This window comes from Loxodonta africana, chromosome 8 (assembly GCF_030014295.1).
Source record: "Loxodonta africana isolate mLoxAfr1 chromosome 8, mLoxAfr1.hap2, whole genome shotgun sequence".
Classification (NCBI taxonomy): domain Eukaryota; kingdom Metazoa; phylum Chordata; class Mammalia; order Proboscidea; family Elephantidae; genus Loxodonta; species Loxodonta africana.
The window spans coordinates 70,697,513-70,718,047 of record NC_087349.1 but is presented as its reverse complement, the minus strand read 5'-3'; positions in this window follow the sequence as shown (position 1 = coordinate 70,718,047).

Genomic DNA, 20,535 nt, shown 5'->3' with positions numbered 1-20,535 from the left:
ATATGTCGTTGTTGGTTCTGACTCATAGCGACCCTATGTACAACAGAACGAAACACTGCCTGGTCCTTCACCATCCTCACAATCATTTCTATGTTTGAGCCCATTATTGTCAGTCCATCTCCTTGAGGGTCTTCCTCTTATTCACTGACCCTCTTCTTTACCAAGGATGATGTCCTTCTCAAAGGATTGGTCCCGCCTGATAACGTGTCCAAAGTACTTGAGATGAAATCTCACCATCCTCACTTCTAAGGAGCATTCTTGCTATACTTCTTCCAAGAGATATTTGTTTGCTCCTACTCAAATACACTTCCAGTGAAATATGGCTTCATATCCCAGCAGTAAAGCTGTGCCCTCAATGGACTTACATTATTTATTACATCATTACGTATTTATTGAGCACTTAATAAAAGCCAGGTAATATCTTAGACTTTCAGGAGATGGAGATTCAGAGCTCATAGTCTGGGCAGGAGAGTCAGGCAAACCAGTGATCACAACACAGTGAAGTAATTACTATAAAATAGCATCCCCAAGATGTCGATAGCATTGTGAGTTCTATATTGGTATGATTAAGTTTGAGATGCACTATAATATCTAGTTTACAATTGGAGATTTCTATCTGTAGTTCCAGTGATAGCCTGGATTATCTACAAAGATTTGGAATTATCAGCATGTGGTTATAGCCATAGGAAAGAAAGGAATTACTCAGAGAGAATGAATAAAGTGAGAGAACAGGGCAACTGAAAATGGAATCCTGGAAATTTAAAGAGGATAATGGAAAAGGAGAAACAGAGATGGAAACATAAAAACTGAGTAGTAACGGTCAGAAAGAATGATCACACTTGTTTTCTCTGATCCTCTACTTTACCAAACATGACGTCCTTTTCTAGCAATTGATCTTTTTTAATGAAGTGTCCAAATTAATCTCACCATCCTTGCTTCTAAGGAACATTCTGGTTGTATTTCTTATAAAAATGATTTGTTTTTTCTTCTGGCAGTCCACAGTATACCCAATGTTCTTCACCAACAGCACAATTTAAGTGCATCAATTCTTCTCCTGTCTTCCATACAAGTTTACTAATTGGCAATTCCCATTGCCGTTGAATCAATTCTGACTCATAGTGACCCTCGAAAGCAAAAGCACTTTGCCATGGAGTTGATTCCAACTCATAGGGTTCCTTGTAATTTGACAATTAGGTGGATTTCAATTATATACTGATTTATGTAATTATTTGGCTAATGTCTATTTTCTCCTCTAGGTGGTAAACCTAGGCGGACATGGTGCAAGCCCATTTTGTTTAAGGTCGATGGAATGAGTTCTAAAATGGGAGAGACTTGGGCATAAGGATGGGCAATGGGAAAATAATTTAATAGAAAGCAAGAGGTTGAAGGCAGAGAAAAGGAATGACTCATCAAGCAATGTCCTGAGAACAGAGAGGAAGAAGGGGTTTAGTGCATTGGTAGAGGGAATAGCCTGAGAGATGAGGAGGAATCTTCTTGTATTTATTTTAATATTTTATATATATTCTTTAGTTTTATTCAGCCTTGAATTTTTTTTTTTCAATAGGCTGAACCTTACACATCATAATACTGATTGCTTATGAGATTGGAAAACCCAATTGGTCAGCTGAAAATATACTTCCACACATTTCAAAATAAATTTAGCTCCTTTTGCCTATTTTAAAGGTTGTATATCCTCAAAACATGTTAGTTTTTGTTTTTCTGTTTTTTTTTTTTTTACCCCTGAGCCAGCTCAATTCAATACCTTCGAAATCAAGCACACACTATGATTATGTTGGGGTTTAATTCTTAATGTCAGTGGGATAAATATAAAGCTTAGAATATCTGTGTTTAAGCCATTTAAAAATGTTATTTCAGTCTACCTCACTCTTCTACAACTAAAGAAACATATACAAGGAATGTGATGTTTATCATGACATAAAACTATTCAGATAAAACCCCGGCTTTGCCATCTTCAGCAGTGAAATATAATGAGACTCTGAATAATATGAAGTTGTGATTGTATATTAGCTTCATGCTAATCATTCTCTTAATGTAATATTTGTACTAATTTTTCCATTAATATTTTGTTTAATGAAACCAAATCTAATCTCCCAGAAATATATATCCTTAAACGAATACAGAGCAATTTTTATATTGTAGGTATGCAACTTCGTAAATTAATATAAACTGCTCCTATAAGTACATCAAAGGATTAAGCTCTAGCCTGCCCTGTTTAAAAAAGAATAGCTTTTTCTTTCAATTCCAAGTAATTTCATATTTGAAAACACTTTCTAGGGTTCTTGAGTGGTAGGTGCATCTATAGTGATTTTTTTTTAATAATAATTTTTACTGAGCTTTAAGTGAACGTTTACAAATCAAGTCAGTCTGTCACATACAAGCTTATATAAACCTTACTCCATACTTCCACTTACTCTCCCCTAATGAGTCAGCCCTTCCAGTCTCTCCTTTCGTGACAATTTTGCCAGTTTCTAACTCTCTCTACTCTCCTATCTCCCCTCCAGACAGGAGATGCCAACACAGTCTCAACTGTCCACCTGATACAAGGAGCTCACTCTTCATCAGCATCTCTCTCCAACCCATTGTCCAGTTCCTTCCATGTCTGATGAGTTGTCTTTGGGAATGGTTCCTGTCCTGGGCCAATAGAAGGTCTGGGGACCATGACCGCCAGGATTCCTCTAGTCTCAGTCAGACCATTAAGTTTGGTCTTTTTATGAGAATTTGGGGTCTGCATCCCACTATTCTCCTGCTCCCTCAGGGGTTCTCTGTCATGCTCCCTGTCAGGACAGTCATCGGTTGTGGCCGGGCACCAACTAGTTCTTCTGGTCTCAGGATGGTGTAAGTCTCTGGTTCATGTGGCCCTTTCTGTCTCTTGGGCTCATAGTTATCGTGTGACCTTGGTGTTCTTCACTCTCCTTTGATCCAGGGGGGTTGAGACCAATTGATGCATCTTAGATGGCCGCTTGTTAGCATTTAAGACCCCAGACGCCACATTTCAAAGTGGGATGCAGAATGTTTTCATAATAGTATTATTTTGCCAATTGACTTAGAAGTCCCCTTAAGCCGTAGTCCCCAAACCTCTGCCCTTGCTCCTCTGACCTTTGAAGCATTCAGTTTATCCTGGAAACTGCTTTTGGTCCAGTCCAGTTGAGCTGACCTTCCGTGTATTGAGTATTGTCCTTCCCTTCACCTAAAGTAGTTCTTATCTACTAACTAATCAGTAAATAACCCTCTCCCACCCTTCCTCGCTCCCCCCCTCGTAACCACAAAAGTATGTGTTCTTCTCAGTTTATACTATTTCTCAAGATCTTATAATAGTGGTCTTATACAATATTTGTCGTTTTGCATCTGACTAATTTCACTCAGCATACTGCCTTCCAGGTTCCTTCATGTTATGAAATGTTTCACAGATTCGTCACTGTTCTTTATCGATGCGTAGCATTTCATTGTGTGAATATACCACAATTTATTTACCCATTCATCCGTTGATGGACACCTTGGTTGCTTCCAGCTTTTTGCTATTGTAAACAGAGCTGCAAAAAACATGGGAGTGCATATATCTGTTCATGTGAAGGCTCTTATTTCTCTAGGGTATATTCTGAGGAGTGGGATTTCTGGGTTGTATGGTAGTTCTATTTCTAACTTTTTAAGAAAACGCCAGATAGATTTCCAAAGTGGTTGTACCATTTTACATTCCCACCAGCAGTGTATAAGAGTTCCAATCTCTCCACAGCCTCTCCAACATTTATTATTTTGTGTTTTTTGGATTAATGCCAGCCTTGTTGGAGTGAGATGGAATCTCATTGTAGTTTTAATTTGCATTTCTCTAATGGCTAATGATCGAGAGCATTTTCTTACGTATCTGTTAGCTGCCTGAATATCTTCTTTCGTGAAGTCCGTGTTCATATCCTTTGCTCACTTCTTGATTGGGTTGTCTTTTTGTGGTTGAGTTTTAACAGAACCATATAGATTTTAGAGATCAGTCGCTGGTCGGAGATGTCATAGCTGAAAATTCTTTTCCAATCTGTAGGTGGTCTTTTTACTCTTTTGGTGAAGTCTTTAGATGAGCATAGGTGTTTGATTTTTAGGAGCTCCCAGTTATCGGGTTTCTCTTCGTCATTTTTGGTAATGTTTTGTATTCTGTTTATGCCTTGTATTAGGGCTCCTGATGTTGTCCCTATTTTTTCTCCCATGATTGTTATCGTTTTAGTCTTTATGTTTAGGTCTTTGATCCACTTGGAGTTAGTTTTTGTGCATGGTGTGAGGTAAGGGTCCTGTTTCATTTTTTTGCAAATGGATATCCAGTTATGCCAGCACCATTTGTTAAAAGACTACCTTTTCCCCAATTAAATGACACTGGGCCTTTGTCAAATATCAGCTGCTCATATGTGGATAGATTTATATCTGGGTTCTCAATTCTGTTCCACTGGTCTATATGCCTGTTGTTGTACCAGTAACAGGCTGTTTTGAGTACTGTGGCTGTATAATAGGTTCTAAAATCAGGTAGAGTGAGGCCTCCCACTTTCTTCTTCTTTTTCAGGAATGCTTTACTTATCCGAGGCTTCTTTCCCTTCCATATGAAGTTGGTGATTTGTTTCTCCATCGCATTAAAAAAGTCATTGGAATTTGGATCGAAAGTGCATTGTATGTATAGATGGCTTTTGGTAGAATAGACTTTTTTACTATGTTAAGTCTTCCTATCCATGAGCAAGGTATGTTTTTCCACTTAAGTAGGTCCTTTTTAATTTCTTGCAGTAGTACTTTGTAGTTTTCTTTGTATAGGTCTTGTACATCTTTGGTAAGATTTATTCCTAAGTATTTTATCTTCTTGGGGGCTACTGTGAATGGTATTGATTTGGTGATTTCCTCTTCGATGTTCTTTTTGTTGATGTAGAGGAATCCAAGTGATTTTTGTATGTTTATCTTATAACCTGAGACTCTGCCAAACTCTTCTATTAGTTTTAGTAGTTTTCTGGAGGATTCCTTAGGGTTTTCTGTGTATAAGATCACGTCATCTGCAAATAGAGATAATTTTACTTCCTTCTTGCCAATCTGGATGCCCTTTATTTCTTTGTCTAGCCTAATTGCTCTGGCTAGGACCTCTAGCACAATGTTGAATAAGAGCGGTGATAAAGGGCATCCCTGTCTGGTTTCCGTTCTCAAGGGCAATGCTTTCAGGCTCTCTCCATTTAGAGTGATGTTTGCTGTTGGCTTTCTATAGATGCCCTTTATTATGTTGTGGAATTTTCCTTCAATTCCTATTTTGCTGAGAGTTTTTATCATAAACGGGTGTTGGACTTTGTCAAATGCCTTTTCTGCATCAATTGATAAGATCATGTGGCTTTTGTCTTTTGTTTTATTTATATGGTGGATTACTTTGATGTTTTTTGTAATATTAAACCAGCCTTGCATACCTGGTATAAATCCCACTTGGTCGTGGTGGATTATTTTTTTGATATGTTGTTGAATTCTATTGACTAGGATTTTATTGAGGATTTTTGCATCTATGTTCATGAGGAATATAGGTCTGTAATTTTCTTTTTTTGTGATGTCTTTACCTGGTTTTAGTATCAGGGATATGGTGGCTTCATAGAATGAGTTAGGTAGTGTTCTGTCATCTTCTATGCTTTGAAATACCTTGAGTAGTAGTGGTGTTAACTCTTCTCTGAAAGTTTGGTAGAAATCTTCAGTAAAGCCATCCGGGCCAGGGCTTTTTTTTTGTTGGGATTTTTTGATTACCGTTTCAATTTCTTTTTTTGTTATGGGTCTATTTAGTTGTTCTACTTCTGATTGTGTTAGTTTAGGTAGGTAGTGTTTTTCTAGGAATTCACCCATTTCTTCTAGGTTTGCAAATTTGGTAGCGTACAATTTTCCATAATAATCTGATATGATTCTTTTAATTTCAGTTGGGTCTGTTGTGATGTGGCCCATCTCTTTTCTTATTCGGGTTATTTATTTCCTTTCCTGTATTTCTTTAGACAGTCTGGCCAATGGTTTATCAATTTTGTTAATTTTTTCAAAGAACCAGCTTTTGGCTTTGTTAATTCTTTCAAGTGTTTTTCTGTTCTCTAATTCATTTAGTTCAGCTCTAATTTTTATCATTTGTTTTCTTCTGGTGCCTGATGGATTCTTTTGTTGCTCACTTTCTATTTGTTCAGGTTGTAAGGACAGAACTCTGATTTTGGCTCTTTCTTCTTTTTGTATGTGTGCATTTATCAATATAAATTGGCCTCTGAGCACTGCTTTTGCTGTGTCCCAGAGGTTTTGATAGGAAGTATTTTCATTCTCGTTGCATTCTATGAATTTCTTTATTCCCTCCTTAATGTCTTCTATAACCCAGTCTTTTTTGAGCAGGGTATTGTTCATTTTCCAAGTATTTGATTTCTTTTCCCTAATTTTTCTGTTATTGATTTCCACTTTTATGGACTTATGTTCTGAGAAGATGCTTTGTAATATTTCAATGTTTTGGATTCTGCAAAGGTTTGTTTTATGACCTAATATGTGGTCTATTCTAGAGAATGTTCCATGTGCGCTAGAAAAAAAAGTATACTTTGCAGCAGTTGGGTGGTGTGTTCTGTATAAGTCTATGAGGTCAAGTTGGGTGATTGTAGCAATTAGGTTTTCCGTGTCTCTATTGAGCTTCTTACTTGATGTCTTGTCCTTCTCTGAAAGTGGTGTGTTGAAGTCTCCTACTATAATTGTGGAGGTGTCTATCTCACTTTTCAATTCTGTTAAAATTTGTTTTATGTATCTTGCAGCCCTGTCATTGGGTGCATAAATATTTAATATGGTTATATCTTCCTGGTCAATTGTCCCATAATCATTATGTAGTGTCCTTCTTTATCCTTTGTGGTGGATTTAAGTTTAAAGTCTATTTTGTCAGAAATTAATATTGCTACTCCTGCTCTTTTTTGCTTATTGTTTGCTTGATATATTTTTTTCCATCCTTTGAGTTTTAGTTTGTTTGTGTCTCTAAGCCTAAGGTGTGTCTCTTGTAGGCAGCATATAGACGGATCGTGGTTCTTTATCCAGTCTGAGACTCTCTGTCTCTTTATTGGTGTGTTTAGTCCATTTACATTTGGTGTAATTATAGATAAGTATGCGTTTAGTGCTGTCATTTTGATGCCTTTTTATGTGTGTTGTTGACAATTTCATTTTTCCGCTTACTTTTTTGTGCTGAGACTTTTTCTTTGTAAATTGTGTGTTCCTCATTTTCATAGTATTTGACTTTATGTTTGCTGAGTCATTATGTTTTTCTTGGTTTTTACTTTGAGTTATGGAGTTGCTGTACCTCTTTGTGGTTACCTTAATATTTACCCCTATTTTTCTAAGTAAAAACCTAACTTGTATTGTCCTATATCATCTTGTATCCCTCTCCATATGGTAGTTCTATGCCACCTGTATTTAGTTCCTCTTTTTGATTACTGTGATCTTTTACATATTGACTTCAATGATTCCCTGTTTTGAGCTTTTTTTTCTTTTTAAAATTAATCTTAATTTGTTTTTCTGATTTCCCTATTTGAGTTGATATCAGGATGTTCTGCTCTGTGACCTTGTGTTGTGCTGGTATCTGATATTATTGGTTTTCTGACCAAACAATTTCCTTTAGTATTTCCTGTAGCTTTGGTTTGGTTTTTGCAAATTCTCTAAGCTTGTGTTTATCTGTAAATGTTTTAATTTTCCCTTCATATTTTAGAGAGAGTTTTGCTGGATATATGATCCTTGGCTGGCAGTTTTTCTCCTTCAGTGCCATTATATATATGTCATCCCATTGCCTTCTTGACTGCATGGTTTCTGCTGAGTAGTCTGAACTTATTGATTCTCCTTTGTAGGAGACCTTTCTTTTATCCCTGGCTGCTTTTAAAATTTTCTCTTTATCTTTGGTTTTGGCAAGTTTGATAACATGTCTTGGAGATTTTCTTCTTGGATCAATCTTAAATGGGGTTCGATGAGCATCTTAGATAGATATCCTTTCGTCTTTCATGACGTCAGGGAAGTTTTCTGCAAACAGATCTTCAACTATTCTCTCCGTGTTTACTGTTATCCCTCCCTGTTCTTGGACTCCAATCACATGCAAGTTATTCTTCTTGATAGCGTCCCACATGATTCTTAGGGTTTCTTCATTTTTTTTTTTTCAATTTTTTTATCTGATTTTTTTTTTCAGCTATATTGGTGTCAATTCCCTGGTCCTCCAGATCCCCCACCCTGCATTCCAATTGCATGAGTCTGCTCCTCTGACTTTCTATTGAGTTGTCTAATTCTGTAATTTTATTGTTAATCTTTTGGATTTCTGAATGCTGTCTCTCTATGGATTCTTGCAACTTATTAATTTTTCCACTATGTTCTTGAATAATCTTTTTGAGTTCTTCAACTTCTTTATCAGTGTGTTCCTTGGTTTTTCTGTAGATTGCCTTATTTCATTTCTGAGGCCATCCCTGATGTCTTGAAGCATTCTGTAAATTAGTTTTTTATATTCTGCATCTGGCAATTCTAGGATTGTATCTTCATTTGGGAAAGATTTTGATTCTTTCATTTGGGGAGTTGTAGAAGCAATCATGGTCTGCTTCTTTATGTGGTTTGATATCGACTGCTGTCTCCAAGCCATCTCTAAGATATTGTGATTTATTCTATATTTGCTCACTGAGTCTTATCTTGTTTTGTTTTCTTTCAATATACGTAGATGGGCTACTAGAGTGCGCTGTCTTTATTGTTGTAGCCCTTGAATCACTTATGTCCTATTACCAGCTGGTTTGGGCCGTTACGAGATGTATAAGCCTGAGAGTCCATTCACTGTTCCTGAGTAGAATCTGATTTTGTGTCACCAAGTATGTGGTGCAGACTGTCATCTATCCACCTAGAGAAGTAGTGGTGATAGTTGTGTGCACCAGATTCTAGTAGCAGCAGGGGTTCACACTCCAGGGGGGCAGGATGCTGACAGGCTTCTCCCAAGTGCCAGTGAGGTAGATGTGTCTCTATTCCTAAAGCACCCTGGTGGGTGGGCTCTGCAGCTGTACCTTAGGCCCCCAATGGAAGTACCTCTACAGATTGGTAGGTGTCACCCTCCTTAGACCCCTAAGACAGGAGGCTAGGTGGTCTGGGGGGAGCTTCAGCCCTCAGTTCCCTGTTGTGGGTCAGTGAGGGCTCTGTTGAATATGCAGAGATATCAGAGGTGGGAAACTTGTCTTTCCAGTAATCTGCTAAAACAATTACAGTCAGATCTCTATCAGAAATGCCTTTGCATTATAATAGCCACCTTGTTCCCTGTAGGGATGAAAGCCGGAGACTGTGGATCACATATGCTTGGCCGGAGCTGGTTCTGTGTTTTTAGTCCAATTAGGGAAGGATTTTTGGTCTCTGGGTTTTTTGTAGCTGCTTCTCTCAGGCCAGGAGAATGGGTTAGGAAAGGCAAAAAAAAAAAATAAAGGAAAGAAAAAAAAACCCACAGCCCAGTTCTCTCTCTGGCTCAGTAAATTCCAACGTTAATGAAGCCGCCTGGAAAAGGAGGGGAGAGTTCAGATAAATAGGAGAGAGTAACACCCCAGAATATAGACAAAGTTACTTATCTTGCACGGGATGACTGTTTTATCTGAGATTCCTGAGGGGCGTGTCAACTGTGTGCGCTGGCTAGGTAGAGATTACCCCAAGGTCAGGCCACGTCCCGTGCTTGTGCTGTCTCAGAATTCACGGTTAGTTCCTCCGCTCCCAGTCCAAAGCCCAACCCCAATGTTCCCCGGCTGGGACGCCGCACTCCCGGCTCCAAAACCAGTTCCTGCCTCCCGGTGACTTCTCCTCCTGTCAGCCGCATCGCTGCGCTGCCTGTGTGCATTGTCTGGGCTTCTACCGAGGTCAGTTCAGGGGGCTAGGGCTGCACCCCATGTTTGCACCGTCACAGGATGCCGTGCTCAGCTCCCCTGCGCCCAGTCCAAAGCCCGGCACCACGGTTTCCTGACTGGGATGCTGGTTCCAGGCTCCGAAAACAGTTGTTGCTTCCCTGTGGCTGTTCTTTCTCAGTCTCTGTCACTCAGGTCAACTCTTTAGATTTGTGTTTGATGGTCAGGGTTCGTAGACTGTCATGTATGTGATCAATTCACTTGTTTTTCCAAGTCTTTGTTGCAAGAGGGATCCGAGGTAGCTTCTACCTAGTCAGCCATCTTGGCCCCGCCTCCCATCTATAGTGTTTTAGCCTGAGCTTATGCAGAAAAAGCTCTACTATTTAACAGGCAAAATAGATATGATTGGGATGGTGCAGATCATGTTTTAAGTGAAGAATATATTTGTTTTGTTCTGGGTTACTTGTGACCATTAAACGTGTGGATAGGAATAGTAGTGAATATTTGCCCTAAGTCCCTTCAGCATTCTTTTTTTTTTTTTTAAGTTGGCATTTCAAAGGACTTGAGACTTCTAAAAATAATATGCTGACAGTCACATATTTGCCTGCAGTAATGATCTCACTGAAAAGTGATTTAATTTGATACACAGAGCTCTTCGGCATAGTCACAAATAGGCTCTTTTTGGTTTATCAATTTCCTGGCAAAATAATTACAGTAACAGCTAAAGAGTCTTTTCTTATCCCTTCTTTTAGAAGAATTAAGCATGTTTTACCGAAGTTGTGTACACAGCTGTGATTTGAATGGCAACATTTCTCTTACATCTGTGCAGGCTGATTTTCCTGACCTTTGCTTCAGCACAATTGAGTTAACCACTCAGAAGACTGTTACTATATTTAAGATAACATGCATAATGGGTGTTATTCAGCTGAGTAAGATGTGGCGCCTACCCAGTAGGGACTCACAATCCAGTGAGAGAGGCAGACTCATATATGAGGCTAGCTGTGATTAAGGGCACTAGGAGTGCAGTAGGAGCCCTGATGGTGCAGTGGTTAAAGCGCAAAGCTGCTAACAGAAAAGTTGGAGGTTCAAATCCACCAACCACTCTGCGGTAGAAAGATTAGCAGTCTGCTTTGGTAATATTTACAGTAACAGAGGGTTCCTATGTTTCTCCCTTTGTCTGGACCACTGCTTCAAGCAACCAGTGTTCTTGGCCAATATAATGCATACAGGTTTTTCATTATCTTGTATCCTGGTTTCTGCTGTGACCCTTATTGAAATCATTAAACCTTGTCTTGAATCTTGACTTTATGCATTGCTTGGTGAGTAGCTTAGATGGCTTCTCTCAGGTCTATGTCCTCGCTCTGAGTAATCCTGCCGTAACAGTTCAGGAAGAAGGGGTCAAATTTATTCCACCAATATGGTAGACACAAAGAATGAGGAAAAAGAAATTCCCAAAAGAGACTGTGAGAAAATACTGGTAATTATTTTTTTTCCCTCAGTTATATATTCCTTGGGAGGAAGACCGTAGATTGTCAAGCCATGGGGAGGAGCTTCCATGAGTGAGGTGAAGAATTAGCCTGTGAAAGGCCTTTATCTTCTGCCTACTCTTGCTTCTTTGTGGTTATCATCTCTATTTTTAACCATTAATCATAGGCTGAATGGAAAATCTCTAAAGACAATTATCTCACCACTTTTAAATACAGATGACTGAGAAGAGTTCACTAGTAGGAAATGTCTTTTTTTCTGATACACAGAAGAGAATCTGGCTTAGAAATACATTCCTCTAGCATACACCATAAACTGCTCAGTGTAAACCTTGGAATATCATTGTGTTAAAAGTACATATAGAACTCTAAGACTCCTTTTAAAAAGAATTTGAAGCAAAATGAAAATAAAGAAGGAAGAAATAAACATACAACCACTAGGATTAACATTGTTCCCATAATTGAATAATAAAATTTGTCTCTGAGAATTTTGGAAATCGGGACTCAAATAAAGCAAGATATTAGAAAGAAGTAAATATATTAATTGCCTAAAGGATACATTGTATTTCTGGACATATATTAAAATATTTCCAATGTGGAACATTATATAGGGAGCAGTGGTCCTTCACAAAAAATTTTATACCAAATGAAAAAGCCATTTCGCATGACAATTTTTGGATGAAAGTTTAGAGCAGCAAGCATAATAAAGTCAAAGTGCTCTTGAAACAAAAGTCAAATTATCAGAACCTTGAAATAATTGTTTTTACACTTTCCTTTTCTAAGAAGGGCTAATTAACTGAACACAAAATAATGTGCAGTCTCTGTTCACCACATGTTGTTTTTGTTGATTCCAATTTATGGCGACCCCATGTGTGCAGAGTAAAACTGCTCTAAAGGGTTTCCAAGGCTATGTCCTTTTAGAAGCAAATCACCTCCACATACACTCCTAAAAATTCATCAGTTTTCAAAATATGTTCTGTGTTTAATAGAGAATTACTCTATCCTGAAATTTCTTAACCAATAGATTTATTGCTCTTAAAACTCTAAGCTGTGTTACCAATGTTTAAAGGCCCCCAGCAGGATCAAATCCTAGCTGCTTAAAAGAGAAAGCTGCTCATTTACACATCTTATACTGACTTTGCTCCTTTTTCTGTCTTATTTCCTCATTCCCCTACCAGTGATTCTTGGAATCATACTCCAAATAAGCTACTCATACTTGAATCCCAGTCTTAGGGCCTGCTTTTGGGAGAAGTTAACCTAAGGCAATCATTAAAGACGGGGTAAACTGTATTTGCCAAAATATGTCCTATGTAAGGAAGAATATGTGGAATAATATAATTAAAATAAATTTTTCAGACTAAAACTCAAAAGGAATTTGTATCAATTATTTGAGATTTATTTTCTATGAATATCGTTATATCTTGGCTCTTGTTTTTGCTGTTTTATCTATAGACCTGGTTTCTTTGTATTTTCTCTTCTGAGTTATCTCAGCTCTGGGAAAACTGGTCTGCATTGCCATCACCATTGTTTAGAGCAAGGCAGCTGGATAAATTGATGTGATGATCACAGAATAAGATAACAATTCCAGTTTGACTATCCCCTTTCAAAATTGCATAATCCCTTAAACTAATGAGGAAATCCTGGTGGCATAGTGGTTAAGAGCTATGGCTGCTAACCAAAAGGTCAGGAATTTGAATCCACCAGGCACTCCTTGGAAACTTTCAGTCCTTTTCTGTCCTGTAGGGTCACTATGAGTTGGAATTGACTCGATGACAACTGTTTTTTTTGTTTGTTTGTTTGTTTTTTAGGCTAATGGTAGCTGAAAGTAAAAATAGTAATACCACTTTGTAGAAGTCTCAAGAATCCAAACTTTCAAAAATAGAATTACCATGAGCAACTATAAGACTATCAAAAGGAAATCACAGTCTCATAATTCTACCTTGTATTAGGTGAGCAAAAAGAATTTCTTTCAAGCAAATATATTTGGATTTGCCTAGGAGGCATGTCAGTGAAGAGTGGCCATTTTGCTCTATAGATTCTGGCATGTCTGTAAAGGGTATTGCTACTCTGTGTCCATCAGGAAGGTGTTTCATCTCTTGTGTCTGGCAGGTAGCTTATCACATAAGAGTGCCTTTCAATTCAGTCATTAATTACACAGCCCTGCCTTCAAAAGGAGCAGGGGACTAACTAGGCATTCCTTAGGATATTGCACAACTGGGAAAATCTTTAGATAGATACACAGATGGTTTCCACAGCTGCCTTGACAAGAAAGCACAATCTCTCAAGAAGGTAACAATAGATTGATTTCCCTTATTCCCAATAACTTGAAAGACGTATTTTCACTGAATGTTACACATGATATCTATTGAATTTCAAGTTAAAGTATTTTCCCCCCTCTTAAAATAGCTACAATTGTTTTTAAAAGTGATGACTTTTGATTACAGCTAAGATGGAATAACAAGGACTGGATTCACCCTCTCCGATGAAACAACAGTTACAAGAGAAAAAACAGTATTTGTGATACTGGACATTAGGCAACGGCAGACAGTAATTTTGGGGGTCCATTAGATAAGACCCTATGACTGCGCCTTGAGTGAGTTTCCAGCCCAGGATTCACTGGATCCAGAGATGGAGTTCAGAGTCTGACGAGATCAAAGCAGGTGGGGTTGCCAAGAAATAGTACTACCGTGGAGAGAGCTTCACACAGAGAGAACTCTGGAGAGGTGGGAGAATCCTACTCGGGTACTCAGGTGAGCACTGATCAGCACATGTATTTGAGGAAACTACCTGAGACTGGGGAAAAAAAAAAAATACCTGAAAGGCTTGGTATAACAGGCCTAACATTTGTACAGAGCCTGGAATACTGCCAGGTCCCAATAGCCAGACTGGAAAACCTCAAGATTTACCAGGCATTGGGTGGAGGTCTTGCCTCAGTAGACTAAACACAGCATTAGTCACACCTGAAACAAAAGTAAGGTCCAAAACTGTTTCTAAGTAATTTGCCTGTATCTAAGTACTCAAGAATATTTATAGAAACATAAAAATATACAGTACCTGAAAAGGTGAAATTCATCATTTCTGGCCATCTAACAAAAAAAATCCACCAAAGAAGCAGGAACACATGATCTGAAATTAGAAAAGTTGGTTACTTAAAACTGAGAATTGACACGTGTTAGAAATAAGCAGACAAAAAAAAAAACCAAACCGTTGCCATCGAGCCGATTCTGACTCATAGCAACCTTATAGAACAGAGTAGAACTGCCCCATATGGTGTTCCAAGGAGCGCCTGGTGGTTTCGAACTGCCGACCTTTTGGTTAGCAGCCATAGTGCTTAACCACTACACAACCAGGGTTTCCAAATTAGGAGACAGAAACATTAAATTAGTTATTCCAGCAAGACTGATCAGGAAAGAAACAAGCATGTTACAAATTACCAATATTAGGAATAAAAGAGATGACAAAACCTACAGACATTAGAATATTCTTAATATTACTGTGATGGTTGATTTTATGTGTCATCTGGGCTAGGTTAGGTGCCCAGTTTAAGTACAGCAGATTACCCTCAATAACTCCTATTTGTCAAAATCAACTCAACAGCAAAACTTTTAATGTGTACATAATTACAGCATCATCATGTGACTGCAATATTTCTTCTCTTCAGTCCTTAAGCTCTAATTTTTTATGTGCGTCATTACAATCGCTATGCTCTCTAATACAATCTGGAGTAAAAATAATGCAGCAGTCATCCTTTTCTTATTCCCAATAGGATCACAAATTTTGAAGTTCGCTGTAGGATATTTTGATGATATCCATTATAAGATGGGAATGTTCTCTTTTATTCTATAGACTATGTTATCTTCCTGCTTCTTGAAAGCCAGTAAAATATAGGCATATCACCTTGTTTCAAATGAGTATGATCTATCTCCCTTTTGCTTCTATCCTATAGATGTTGCCCCTTCAGGTATCTCACTGAATGTCTGAGGTTTTTCTAAGACCCTCTTCCGTACTGGTTCCTAAACTCCAAATTTTGTCTCCTCCCACACCACAAAACTGCCAAAATATATGCTTAGATTTTTAGTATCTCAGCAGCTGCTTTCTGCTTGGTTTCTCAGAATTTTGGCCTTCAAATGCACAGTTTAGCACTTAGCTAATGCCTGAAGGTGAATTTTTTTAAAGGTCATGCCTTTTTGTTTATTGTGACAAATGTAATAAAAAAAGGGGGGGGGTCACAAAATGCCATGCCCACTCTTCTGAATTTCCATTTTACTCTGGAGATCTTCATTCTTCATAATCTTGTTTTGATAACCTTGAATTCCAGTAGTCATCTCCCTAGACCACTGAGAAGGAATCCCTGGGTAGTCCAAACAGGTAATCACTGGACTACTAACCTAACGGTTGGCAACTTGAACCCACCCAGAGGCATCTTGGAAGAAAGGTCAAAAAGTCACAGCCTTGAAAACCCTATGGAGTGCAGCTCTACTCTGCAAAACATGGCATCACCATGAGCTGGAATCTACTCTATGGCAACTGGTTTGTTTTTTGTTTTTGTTTTTTTGTAGACCACAGAGATGGCCACGAATTCCAGAGACTTGCTTTCTTTTCAGCTCCCATGCTCCTTATCAGCTGAAGCCCCAAGGAAAAGTGGACTATCCAATGACCATCTCACTCACTGTGCTATCAATCTGTCTGGAGATTTTGCCCTTTAAGTTTTGCTTGACTTAGTTGCTTTCAAATTCCTTCAAATAACTTTATTTTATATTTCAATCCACCTTTCATAGTTCTTAGTAGAAAAGTTGGTCTGATACCAGTTAACTCATCATTTTCAGGCAGAATACATTAAAAAATTGATTTGTGGTACCTATTAGACTTCTCAGAAACCCTGGTGGCATAGTGGTTAAGTGCTGTGGCTGCTAGCCAAAAGGTCGGCAGTTAGAATCCACCAGATGTACCTTGGAAATTCTATGGGGCAGTTCTACTCTGTCTTATAGGGTCACTGTGAGTTGGAATCAACTCAATAGCAATGGGTTTGGTTTGGTTTCTGGTTAATTAGGCTTCTCTTCTATTTCACAGTTGAATACTTTCCCAAAATTTTCCTTTTTATATAAACTAGTAATAATAATTATAATAGTGATGTTCTCAAGATGAGAATTTTATATGTAAAGAGGGTCATATTCAAACACAGCTGAATAAACATGGCAGACAAATGAAAATATATGGCAAAACACTTATAACTGCCCTGAAACAGCAACTAAATTGATGGAATTTACATACCTTAGTATTTTTTAGTATTAAAAAGTGAAATAAGTATCTTATTTTCTTTGCTCATGTATCCATCTTGTTCATCAACAAATATATTTAGGTTATAGACTAGACCTATCAATTATTTTCTTCAACTTTGTTTTAGTAGATTTTCTTTCTCTTTTCCATTTCCATGCTGAGAGTGCCTTAATGCATAAGAGTCTCTAAAATGAATATAGACCTTCAGGAAGTATCATTAAAAGATTTTCATTTTACCCTGCATTGTGTATCATTTTTAATATGGCATAATGTTAATTTTATTTAGGTCCTGTGCTTTACATTTCTTGAGGTGAAATAATCAGCAGCCTAAATGCATACATCTATAAAGTATTGGGTGAATTGTCAAAGGAAGCATGCATTTCCTCATGATAAAAACCGCCATGAAAATTCATGAAATGCAATGGGATGCCATTTACAGTTATCCTAGTGTTTCTGAAATGCATATGTTCTCTATTTCCATTTTAATTACTGCTGTCTTTTAATTGAGTATGACTATTTTATGTTTAAGGATTAGTAACATAGCTGTTTGGGTTCCATTTCTTTCTTTTACTATGAACATTGCAAAGCAGCTGTCAAAGCATATATTTAGAGCCAAAGGGTAATATCACTCACCTGCCTGAGTAGAGGGGAAGAATAATTGAATCACAAAATTCTTGTGGTGAATCATGCTCTATCAAACGATGAAAAGAGGAAAACAATGCCAGACTGGTGTCCAGAGTGGGCAGAACAAAGCTCAACTCTAAACAGAGCTTGCTAAACAAATCAGTCCCTATGCAATTAGATGGAAAAGCACTTAGCAACAATGTGAAAATGACAGACTAGCCAGAAATTAAGCACAATAAAGGATGACTCAGACTCTCCAAAGTTTGCCTTCTTTCAATTCCACAGAGAGTTAGTTCACATGAGACTTAATGATATGGAATTACAAGTGACTAATGAGAAATAAATAATTTATGAATTTCAGACATAAAATCAATATTAATCCATCTTTAGTAAAGGAACTCAAATCTTTTGAATTAATTCCAACTGTACTGCTTCCCTAAATCTTCAGGATTGATAAAATTCAGCTTTGTTAAGGAGGTAAAATTGGTATATTAAGATTTCTGAAGTTTTACTAAATATTTCTAGTTCTATTTTTTTTTTAAATCTGTCTTTAGTGAAATTGGAAACGTGATTAAATATATATGTATCTTCCACTACTTCTCCAAAAAAGACCACCCTGTAATGGGTGCATTTCTCTTGGTGCAACTCCGTTGTTTTAGATTAACGGGCTCATACCTGTGACTTTTCAGTTTGGCAAACCCTCTTTGAGTATGTGTGTGTGCGTACATGCATGAGGTGTATTTGAAAGAGAGAAGAAGAGAAGAGAAGAAAACACAACAGAACAAGAGAGAGCAGAACAGGCTATTTAATTTGTGGAGCCTAGGGCAAAATAAAAATGTAGGGCTCCTGGCTAAAAACTTACTAAGAATTCCAAGAAGATGACAGCAGAACATTAAACCAAGCGTGCGCCCTGTGAGACTACACAAGTCACCTGTCCATGAAGCTGGTCCTGAGGGAGAGAAAGGGGGAGAACACACAAAGTATGTATTTTGTCATAATGGTAACTGTCATAATCTAAGTGCTTTTGCTGATCACTTTGATGATTTGGATATAAAAATTTGTGTTTAGAAGTTAAAGTGGAGTAAATTACTCTGTAGAAATTTAGAAATTAACAAGTGTAGGGGGTGCAATTAAGTGAGAGAGATTGAGAAGAGCCACTGAGGCTGGATGCTACTTAAAAGAAGGATCAGTTTGGGAAGTACCATATACACACACACAACATGATGGAGGAATGGCCAGAAGGGACTTTGGAGAAGAGAGACATCTAATGGAGATTATTATTGTACTTTAGATGAAGGTTTACAGAACAAACTAGTTTCTGATTAAACACTTAGTATATTGTTTTATGCCATTGGTTAACAACCCCATGACATGTCAACACTCTCCCTTCTAGACCTTGGGTTCCCCATTACCAGCTTTCCTGTTCCCTTCTGCCTTCTAGTCCTTGCCCCTGGGCTGGTGTGACCCTTTACTCCCATTTTGTTTTATAGGCCTGTCTAAACTTTGGCTGAAAGGTGAACTTTGGGGGTAACTTCATTACTGAGCTAAAAGGGTGTCCGGTGACCATACTCTCGGCATTTCTCCAGTCTTTCCAGGCCAGTAAGTTTGGTCTTTTTTTGTGAGTTAGAATTTTGTTCTACATTTTTCTCCACCTGTCTTGGACCCTCTATTGTGATCCCCGTGAGGGCAGTCAGTGGTGGTAGCCAGGCACCATCTGGTTGTACTAGACTCAGTCTGGTGGAGGCTGTGGTAGATATGGTCCATTTGTCCTTTGGACCAGTCTTTCCCTTGAATCTTTAGTCTTCTTCATTCTTAATGGAGATTATTTTTAAACTTAGTCTCTCAGTGGGCTGTATGTAACACCTCTCCTCTATCTCTGCCTTGAAATATTCAGTATAGTCTATTGTGATATATACATATATATGTATGTACATATATCAGCAAGATAAAGGAGCTTGCACTCTAGCTCAGTGTCTAGGGAAATATGAGTTTTTGTTTGTTTTGTTCTGTTGTACATATGGTCGTTATGAGTCAGAACCAATTCGTTGGCACTTAACAACAGTGCGTGCGTGCGTGTGTGTGTGTGTGTGTGTGTGTGTGTGTGTATGGAGCCCTGGTTAAGCACTCGGCTGCTAACCGAATGGTTGGCGATTCAAGCTTACCAGTCACTCATGAGCGAAAGATGTGGTAGACTGCTTCCACAAAGATTATAGCCTTGAAAATTCTATGGGGCCGTTCCACTCTGTCTTATAGGGTCACCATGAGTTAGATTTGTTCTTTGTTTTGTTTTTGTTTGGTATATATACATATATACATATATGTGTATATAAAACAAACCACCACCACAACAGAAAACTTGTATTTCCCCCTTATTCTCACCAGCAGAGATAATTCTGTTAAGTTTTACTTTCTGTGGTTTGTTTTATGAAAATAACTTACTTTCATTTTCAAATATTAAAATGTAAATTTAAATATGATTTTTAAATAAGTACATGCTCCTGCCCAGAAATTTTGATACCATCCTTCCATCCCCTGATTTTTACCAGCTGAACATCACTGGTTTAAAAAAAAAAGAAACAATATTGATATTTACTTTGATATTCTGTTAAATTGAGACTCTTTAAAAACCAAACCACTATCACTTTTTTAAACATAATGATCAAGAAATGTCTACTGGTATTTAGCCTGTTGGAGTACATGCAGTAGTCAATTTCCATTGATACTACTGCAGTTTCCTTTTCTTTGACATTAATCTAAGAGTGTAACCAAAAACCAAATCCATTGCTGTAGAGTCAATTCTGACATAGCGATCGTACAGGACAGAGTAGAACTTCCCCATAGAGTTTCCAAAGCTGTTGTCTTTACAGAAGCAAACTGCCACATCTTTCTCCCAAGGAGCTACTAGTGGGTTTGAACTGCCAAACTCTCAGTTAGCAGCCAAGCAATTAACCATTGTGTTGAGCATGAATTGAACTATCTCTTGTCTAATTATATGGTAAATACCATATCTTATAGAAGCATTGGAAACCCTGGTGGCATAGTGGTTAAGTGCTACGGCTGCTAACCAAAGGGTCGGCAGTTCAAATCCGCCACGTGCTCCTTGGAAACTATCAGGCAGTTCTACTCTGTCCTATAGAGTCGCTATGAGTCGGAATCGATTGCAGGGCAGTAGGTTTTGGATAGAAGCATTTACCACTACTATTTTAGTTTCCTAAAACTTTGTTAGCAACTATTTAATAGCTTTTCCAATAAAATTCAGAATTATTTAGTCCAGTTTGGGGAAAAATTAGGATCCTAATGGG